Below are 10383 nucleotides of genomic sequence, written 5' to 3'. Positions count from 1 at the left end.
CCCAAGTTGTTATTTTCAAATTATTTGACAAAAGTTTGTTTGTGTCATCTGTCCTTAAGCAATTTGCTATCAAAGACGTCCAATTTACAATTTGAAAAATTGTTGAATATTTTAACAATAATATAATTATTAAATACCTAAGGTATCGTTTACTTTAGATTTAAAACATATAAGATATGATAAGAAGAAGGCATCCATTCTTTATCCACCTTGAATAAACGTCTCTCTCGAGACAGAAGATTTGGGTTTTGATGGTCGCCAAGCTTATTTTTTGAAAGGATATTCTTATCAACCTATTCTGTTGCCGAGATTTGACCATTTCTGATAAATGAACTGTTTTTATTATCAAAATTAACTTATATGGAAAGAAATATAAAAGTCAGGAAAATCTTTCAGCTTTCGTGACAAAACGCTAAGGAGGGGGTCACGTGACCGCCTACATCACGTGATTCGCGCATGCGCAGAACAGTGACAGATGTGCATTAAAATTGGAGAGGATTAATTTAAAATACAATTAACACTGAAACCAAATATCATTTCTGTTATGGAAGTTATTCAATTAGTTCGTGAACTTTTAGATCACCCCTCGTAAATAGACTATTGGAAAACCTGGTTTTCAAAAACTACTAAGATATTGTAAAACAGTAACTCAATCATTCTTTTGATGTAAACTTTACAGCACTTTTGTGTACAATGAGAATGTTTTTTTCTTTCAAAATGATTTTGCAAATTATGGCCAATGACAGGCTAAGTAAATTCACGAGTGCCATTTTCATTGTCAATGATATCATTAAGCCTGGACTTATTGTGGGGAATAGTTGTGTATGAAGTTGAAAAGTTTAAATGCCTTTGGTTTTTGTAAAAAAAAAACTTTAAATTTTCTAAAAGTTTCCTGAAATTATTAAGCATCACCATAGGATTTACACCACTTTATAGTCCGCACGATAAAGTTAACACTTGTGTGAGTGGAATTTAAACATTACTAATGAAAATCGGACGGCTAAGCAAAATTATACTTACCGACACATAGTATATTCTGGTAAATGGTATAATTGAAAATGACAAAAACTTGCTGGTGTGATTTATTCCTCCGTAAACGATTACATTGTATCATGCATTATTTCTTTTCTTTACTGAGATAAAAATGTCAAGGTTGTTCACGGTAAAAATGTGGGGAATATCGTATTCTTGAAAAGATTTCATCTTACCTCTTAACATTTTTTTGTTGAAAAAATCTTTTGAGGAAAAAACAAACAAACAAACAAAAACACGTGCTATCTTTTTGTTCTTTTAAATGCGTTTTGGCGTGTGTAAAAATGTTGTCTGATTGGACAGAAAATAATTAAGTATACATGATGTATATTTATAACACTTTTATCGTTTTTGACTAATCGTCCAGACCTGTTAAATTGTCAATATCTAAAGAATAAATGAAGCACAATCCAACACAGGTCTCTAAAATTAACGATAAAAACTTGCTTACATGTATTGATAAATTGAAAAAGGGACATGATTTAATTATTTATTTTGCAATTTAGAAATAATGATAACAATTTCAACAAGTCGTTTTGTCCTAAGAAGGGTTTATTTACACTGTCAATATATTAATCAGACATTGCCTTGGTTCTAGGAAACTGTCAGGGCATTGAGATTCTTTCAATAGGACATAGATTTGCAAAGCTTGTTCTAAACATAATTCACTGAAAAATAAAGAGGAAAAAAGAGTATTTTCACATGTTTTCTAAAATTCCAAATCATTTTCAGCGTAAGAAAAATAAAATCAAATGCATTTTAAACATACCTTTCGAACTGGCCCGAGTATCCTTCCAAAAAGCAATTCATTGCGATGCCAAACATGAAACCTAGAAATACAGATACAAGACTTTCTAACTGAAATTGCTTTTTACATGGGATGGACAATTTGACTAGAAAACAAATTTAGTTATCAAAAAAGCATTCTCCGATTTAGGTATTCATGTTTGAGTAGCATCATCGAAATTTTGATAAAAATCACCTTTTGGACCCCATTCCTTCTGACTGAAAGACAAGATACTAATATTAATTACCTCGCAGATAAATACCCACCTACATATTGATTATCGATTCCCATTTTACTACTGCTTAGTTGAAATACACTTTCAGATAGAATTACATTATCCGCGAACCTGTTAGAACGAGTGATCTTAGCTATCTGTGTACATAATAATTAGAACTTTTTTTTTTATTTTTCTGTAAAACACTTCCTGTTGTGTCAGGTTTTATAGTATGTTCAAGGACGAATTTTTATGAAAAAAAAGCCAATATTGACTAATTTCAACAAATAATTAGTTCATTTAAAATATTTTCAGGAAAAATAGAGATCAAATTTCAGTTCAAACAATTTTCGAAAGTCATGATAATCATGAATTTATATATGGATTAAAACAAAGAATTTAACCCTATTCGTTAAAGTACTATATATACATGTATTCATTTTTACTTCGATAAAAAATCTAAATAGTTCTGACGGTTCCATACCCAGCAAAGTCATTTGAATATTTATATTAATTTTCGATTGAGAGTTTAAATAAATCTATCATATTGCGTTGCCAAGTTAGATATGAAAATGTGTGGTCTTTAAAGTCGAAGTTATGAATTGTATTCAAGAGAAAATCTGAGACAAGTATGAAATATGAAAAAATCTTGATCTAGCTATTGCTTATCTATATTTTGATGCTAAATAAATTTTATGCTATTTTGGTGCGAATTGTTAGTCAAAATCGGACCAAAGCTAGATTTCCCAAAGTATTTGCTGACTTGATAATTATAGCCGTATAGTTTATACGTTTGATTTTTTAAAGGGTCTTTCGAAAGCCTGTGAGCATCAACTTATCTTTCTGTAGCCTTATGAACTGGCATTTTTTTACGTTTACCAGATCGATAAAGCACGTTTATCATAGAGCTTGGTTGTTAGATTACAATTAATGTCTTTTTCAAGTAAAATATCCAAGTATGTCTCAGACACTGTGGTATCTTTTATCTCAAGCTCAACAGGATTCTGTAAACGTATCATATTTGGCTGTGTATTCTTTTTAGCGGCTTTGGCGGATCACAACAACCGCTAAATCAAGTACAACGCTAAATGTCTTGCATGTATACACATAAATAAGAATATGAAGAAATGCGCTAAATAAAATTTACGCTAACTTATAATTCAAAAGTCAATTGCCGCCAAATATGGTAAACGCTAAATATAATACATTGACAGTATATCGTATCGACATATAAATGGAAATTACCATCATTAATTGACAATACGTCGTCGATATATCTAAATGTCGTTGTTCTCACAAGTTCATGGTTAAAAAAGTTTTTAAACACGATTAAAAAAATTAAAAAGTAATGAGTACATTTTCTGTAACAGTTTTCAACATTAAATTTGTGATCATGGCATGACAGTGTTGGGTATACAGTAATATTGTGATTGGAATTTCTACAGATAGATTTATATCATATACGTATAATTGACACTGCTACATTAGATCTAAATGTTTTTATATTGAATTATCAAAGATATAGATAGATAATTGCAAAACACGCATGCAATTAAACTTTGATCAAGCAATATTCAAACAGCTCCTTCCTATTTGTTTAATATAATCCTTCGAATAAATTATTTTTACCTAAAATCTCACATGACATACTAGTATTCTATATTTACACTCAATTTCATGTGAAATGAGTTATGAAACTGTGTCAGAAATGATAATGTAAAAATAGCCAGTTATTTCTGAGTTCAGATCGCATGTAGAACACCTAGAAACTAAAATTATTTAAAACCTTCAAACTAATTTGCAATAACTCATTTTGATAATTCATGCTCATGAGGAAAATGTACCAAAATAATTTATTAATATTTCATATCTAAAGGTCTTGATAAAAATTTCTCAATCCCACTACTCGAAAAAATATTACCGTAAAAAGACTTTGTAATGACTTGACTGTAATCATCAATTGTGTCAAAGGAAAAAAAAAGAGAGTAAAATGTTGTTTTACCAAATGCGACTTTGTTACTAAATGATAAAAGACCATTTTTTAAAATATAAATTGAAATTTAACAACAAAACTTTATGATGGACTTGGTGACATCACATTCCATTACCTAGGTAGCAACATATTTTTATTATCTGAATACGGGCTTTATGTCTCTCAGTTAATTCCACGCAAGAGCAAGTTTATACGTACGATTAATTTTTAAAAAAAGCAAACTATCAATAAATAAATCGATGAAACAAGGATAATTTAAAAGTCTCAATTGAAGTCATCATTTTTCAAATTTTGAGGTCGATACAATAACCATATCAGGGTCAAATTCTGACTGACGTTTACATATAAATTATGACAAGGAACACACAACGGGAGCGAGCGACAAGGGTTGCTTACTCCTCCATGACACCTGACCTCACCTAATATTTTGTTTTTGCAATGGCCGATCTCTATTCCTAAGATTAAACTATGTTGTTAAAGTATATATTCATATTCTGAAGCAGGAAAATACATACAATCAAATTTCAAAGCATAATGTCTTGTCACCCTCACTCAAGTCGTTTGTAAGCCATAACGTCTAAAGACGGCCAAAAATTCAACATTATAATAATTTGAAAAAATGTGTTTTACGTCAATATTATGTTTCCGGTAAAACGAAAGAAAAATTCATTGAATGCTTAAAAAGGTAATAAAAATATTTTACAAGGTATTTGAATTAAGCGTAAATTTTTGAATGAAATCCAATGAAAATCTAGACCAATAAGTAAAGGTGGATGTAAACGCATTGTTTAAAATGGGAGATTAAGCTTCATATACATGTACATCATATAAATGATAACACATGTCTTGCTTGCAAAATTAATATTCAGACTCATAAAGCAGAAAAGAAAATGTGTTACTTTCTCCTTCAAGCAGAATTTTATCATGCAAGTACAGACTAGACTAGTTGCTAATATCATTTCGCTGAAGTGATAAACAAAGAAACAATGAAACATACAGAGATACGAACAGTATTCTAGATCAAAATAGCAGCAGAGCAGCATAAATAATGGACAAACAAGTTGTATGAAAAATATCAGTCAGCATTTGACTCAATGATCAAATGTATTTGCTGACAAGGTCATTGTATCGACAATAAAACTTACGAAATGATGACTTGAAACGAGACTGTACTAAATGATGACTTTAAACGAGACTGTTAATATTCTTGTTTCATCAACTTATTTGTCAATTATTTATCTCTCTTTCTAAATTGTTCATACGTAGAGAATGCTCTTGCGTATCGAATCAACTGAGATATACAAACCCAGTATCTAGGTGATTAAGGTATATTGCTGTATAAGTAAGGGGAAGCTGACGATAGAAAGTCATCACGTTTATCATAGAGCCTTTAGATAAACATTAACCTCTTTTTCGAATAAAATATTCAAATATGAAAACAGATGTGTCGGACTCCGTGGTATCTTTTATCTCAAGCTCACCTGGATATATCGTATCGACATTGGAATGGAAATTACCACTGTTAATTGACAATACGTCTTCGTTATATCTAAATGTCGAGTTGAAGGCAACATCAAATGTTTTTTCTTTTCATACATAAGATTCTGTACAAATTCTGCTTCATATGACTACAAAAATAAATCTGCTAACAACGGTGCGCAATTGGTACCTCATGGGAATTCCAACACATTGTTGGAACATAGATATTGTCAATCAGAAATTCAAACATCTTCTTTATGTCCAATCAGTCAATCATATTTTTTTTTTTATCTTTTTCTATCCTAAAAATTCTCTCTTTAAAATCTCTTGATAATATTTGACATCAAAATAAATGTATTTTATTATGTTTAATATCAACGTACATGCCACGTAATCATATAAGCAATGCAAACAAACAATGACTCAACTAATACATGTTTAGAAGGTCGTTACTATAAAAGTATAATTTGAGAATTTTAAAAAATACAAAATAACGCCTTGCAAGGATGCAAAAATACAGGGCATTGTAAATAAGGCAAAACATTTCTGCAATATTAAAAAACAATGAAAACCCAATAGACCTCTCAAATATCTAGACTATCTTCTGGTTTCATTTCAAGTTGAAAATAATTTCTATTTTCATTTCCTGTTTCAAATGCCTGTTCCACAGTGCTCGTTTTAGCTGCCGAGTTCTTTTCTCTCAAACTTGTGTTATGACAGTTATCTTCTGATGTACTTCCTCCACGTGACGTTGTTCCTACAGTGGATGTCAGGGAATCAATAGGACTCCCTTTCTCATTCAGAAGATGATAAACATTGGAGGTCCCTGATCACATACTTGATGGACTCTTGTCTTTAAGTGATGGTACTTGAACTCCTTTTTCTGATATCTGCTTGAAATGAAAATAAATGCTCATATCAGTCACAGTTGAATTTATATAGAAATAAAATAAACATTTCGATTTATCCGCTACTTCATTGAACAGCTATTCGACGAAGTCTTTTATTCATAAGATCTATAATTTCTCTGATACGAGGGCATCAAATAATTTAAAATTATATATAAAGGTACCCTCGCAGTATCTTCTATATCGCAGTACATATAAAGGTTATCTATTGATTCTCCGGTTCTCTGGATTGTCTGGTTTTGATCGGCAGATGATGGTGATGTTTGTCTATGATTGGTGCTAAGTACACATAAAAAGACTTTATTGGACACTTAATATTTACATTTGCCCAACATATATGATTAATGCGTTAGTAATTAACAAATGTTTAAAATATTATATAATTACATCTTATCTTGATTAGTGTGATTTATAACAGAACAATAATACAATGTAAATCTCTTTATTGCTTACAAGAATTTAACTTACCAGCGACGACCAGTCAATGTTAACAATACTCCAATAATACAACCCGCTACCACACAAGCAAAAGCCACTAATAAGTCTGAAAATAGTATATTGTTTTCATGATAAAGCTTTAATTATTCACAAGCATGAAATCACACAAACATATGCATACATATACAATCCCATATTACCCAAAATGGTTAAAATAAAATCATTAAATAGATAAATGAATAGAATATTGTAATTATCAATAAAATTGAAAATATTTTTAAAAATTAACTCCGGGTAAAAACATTTTAAATTTATATATTGCATGCATACACTTTTGTTCATATTCCTGTATTTCACTGTTCATATTTATGTCTGCGCTACCAATTTCACTTCCAATATCTGAAAAAAGAACATGAAGATATTTTGTAATGCAGTTAAAAAATGGAGATGGTTATTTTCAATGTACTTTTCTATTTTTCAGCAGCAATTAAATAAACAGGTTATTGTAATTATGTAAATATGATATGAAAAATGCATCTTACCTGTTTGTTTCGGAAAAGTACATGTAACAGAGAACCAGTCATATATGCACTTTGGTATATTACAATATTTTTTATGGAAAGTTGGAGGCGTATTCTCATGAAGATTTGTAAACATAGGTAAATTAAGTGTGAAGTTCACACAGATTTTCTCTTCATCATAGAGTGAGTTGTTCTCTATAAACGTTCCTTTGCAGTGCATTGTGCAGTTCCCACCTACATCAAAAAGAAAAAAAAAAACAATGTATTAAAGCAATATGAGCAGCATTTTTGAAAATTTTATTTTGCTATTAAATTGTGCTTTTCCGATGAATTTGTATGTAATTTAAACCTTTATGATGAATAAGACTTAAAGAAAGGATAAAATTTTTGTAGAGAAATGAATTCCTTGCAATGGAATGTATATTATTCCGCTTCAGACAAATTTGTAGATTACTGATTGGATAAAAGCTAATCACATGACGCCCTGAAATTTTTCGTATTACGTCGCCGTCAAGGAGTAATATGAAAATCGGGCACACATTCCGTTCCAGGCGTTCTTATTGTAAATAAAAATGGCTAAGAAAGGGTTTGCTTCGCCTCGCCCAGTACGGAGTTCCATTTCACACTCTGTTTGACTCCGTATTAGGTCACAAACTGACTGTGTAACTAATAGCATTATATTAGAAATAAATATGGTACAGGATGACAATAATGTAACTTTGCTTCGATCTAAGCACACAAATAGTTCTTCCATCACTAATATGCACGACAGAAGTTTATAAATGTTCTTATTTTCTATTATTAAAATAGTTTATTACATTTTTTCAACACAAATTTCCGACATCAAAGTTGCAGCTCATATTGCTTTAAGGAAATCAGTTTTAAAGCTACCGAGTTACTCGGAATGACCTGGGTTGGGAAGTCTACACTTCATAAACATGGATTATAAAAGACGTAAAATGTTCCAACCGAGGTTAACTAAACGGTATAACTTAAGAAGGAATTATTAAACCATATAACTTAGGGAATTAATGAATTCATTCATTATAAACAAGTGTAGAAAAAAAAGACAATTTCTCCTGAAAAATTACAATAAATTGAACAAAATTTAAAAGTTTCGTCAGGCAGACCAATGCTCTTTTGATTTAGACAGTCATTGTGAAGAAGTTATAACACATAGGTTATAAAATATGAACTAATTTTAAAGGCAATCAAAATTTCATATCCGTTTTATTACTTTGCTCCTCTAGAAAAGCACACTTTCCTATATAAACTATGTATTTTCTAAACCGATTTATTACGTTCCTTTCATCAAAAGAATTCAATTATGTGAAATACAAAGAAAATAAAATCATTATTTATTATGTTTATGAATTTAAAGGAATGTCCTGAATAATTTATAATCTTGATAGTAATTAAAACCTTTCTGAATCTTGTCGTAAGGGCAGCGTTGTTCAGCCAATTCATTTTGAATTGCAAGTGCATCTCTAAGACACCACTTTACTTCATTTAATCTGTAGAAAAAAATGACAATCAGGAACCTTTTTTTGTGAATGTTTGTGGGGTCATAGGGTCTAAATGTATGTTAGTTAAGCTTTATATTTTTATATATGAACTTTGAACCTACTCAACTGAAACGGTTGGCGCCATGGAACGAGACCCACAGGAGAAAGTAAACTGAACTGAAATTAAAATTAAAGAATTATATTAAAAAACATAAAAGAAAAAAACCCCTCAAATTTAGAATTTGAAATAAAATGTTAAAAGCGATGTTTCTATTTTAAATTTATTTTGCTTAATCTTTAGGCTTTTGAGCTATGTTTCATCATGATACTGTTTAACAACATTTTTTTTTCAATTTACAATATGTTAGACATAACTCTCTTAAAAGAAGATCTAGCTATAGGTACTACAAGCGATAGTATTGTTCTGCCGTCTACCATCAAACCATTTCACTAAAGCTAACGTATTATTTGAATGTGGGGTTGGGGTGGGCTGGGGGTTATATGTTACCGAGAAACATCGTTACATATAAGCACAACAGTGTACAACTCAGGTAAAATATATCTACGGGTGTTTGTTTGTTTGTTAAACGGTCCTTCGAGATTTTTTTTTACACATATTGAGTTACTCGCAGATGAAGGTCAACGAATTTAGACCTGTACTCGGCACATAAGGGCTTTGAAAATGATCTTTTTCCTGTCAGTATCAACTATGGACCATGTCCTCGGTCTATTTCTAGTAAAATATCAAATAGGAAACAGATGTACCAGCCTTTGGGCTATCTGATAAATCGAGTTGAAAGGGATATATAGAGTGAATGTAGGAATGAAAATGAATATTGCCAAACGATGAAACGTCGTCGATATTTCTTATCAATAAAATGAAGGTCCTAGCATGGGTTCGTTTTGCTTTTCATGTTGACGTTTTTGAATTACAATTTCACTCTGATCTCTTTTATCTGATAATAATAATAATAACTAGAAACGAAACTCGTTGCGAGCAACGAGAGGTCTTCCGTCTGATTCAGAAAAAAACAACGTAAAATCAAACTGAAAAAGTGATTTTAAAAATCGGACACACGGGGGATCGAATCCGGGTCGCCAGCGTGAAAATCCATTGCGGTACCCATTACACCTTTGGGAACCCGCTTCAAATTTAACATTCGAATATCGCGAGATTGCTTTTTTTTATTCCAACATACATTACATTTTTTTAAAAATTCAGTCTGGAATTGTAAAATGACAGCCAGCTTGCCAAACTTTTGTCAAGATGATCACATCGGAATTTGTAACTTGAGTTTTAACAGTAATTTTTAGGATAGATAATCTATTAATGATGAACAGATGATACAGTTTTCTTTCCTTTTTTTGATATGTATTCAACTTTTTATCCCATGCAACTCCATATACAGACATGCCAATGTTATATATTTCTGCACTATTGTCGCCATTTGTCTACTACTAAGTCGGGTCATGATGCATTATTTCGTGCCAAACGTCACAAGCAGT

At 30.9% G+C, this 10383-nt stretch overlaps 1 long non-coding RNA gene across 1 annotated transcript; it reads right to left on the bottom strand.

Annotated features, from left to right (window-relative positions):
* Positions 1-6081: 6081 nt before the first annotated feature.
* LOC134241405 (uncharacterized) lies at positions 6082-8886 on the bottom strand. Its single transcript, XR_009986655.1, has 6 exons — positions 8795-8886; positions 7394-7606; positions 7182-7250; positions 6867-6957; positions 6578-6692; positions 6082-6395 (listed from the first exon to the last, which is right to left on the bottom strand). It is a non-coding gene; the product is annotated as an uncharacterized LOC134241405 (long non-coding RNA).
* Between the last annotated feature and the right edge of the window lie 1497 nt (positions 8887-10383).

This window comes from Saccostrea cucullata, unplaced genomic scaffold (genome assembly GCF_032062105.1).
Source record: "Saccostrea cucullata isolate Sc308-1 unplaced genomic scaffold, CSIRO_AGI_Scuc_v1 ctg13961, whole genome shotgun sequence".
NCBI lineage: Eukaryota > Metazoa > Mollusca > Bivalvia > Ostreida > Ostreidae > Saccostrea > Saccostrea cuccullata.
Note: the sequence above shows the minus strand (reverse complement) of the source record. Positions and strands in the feature narration are given on the sequence as shown.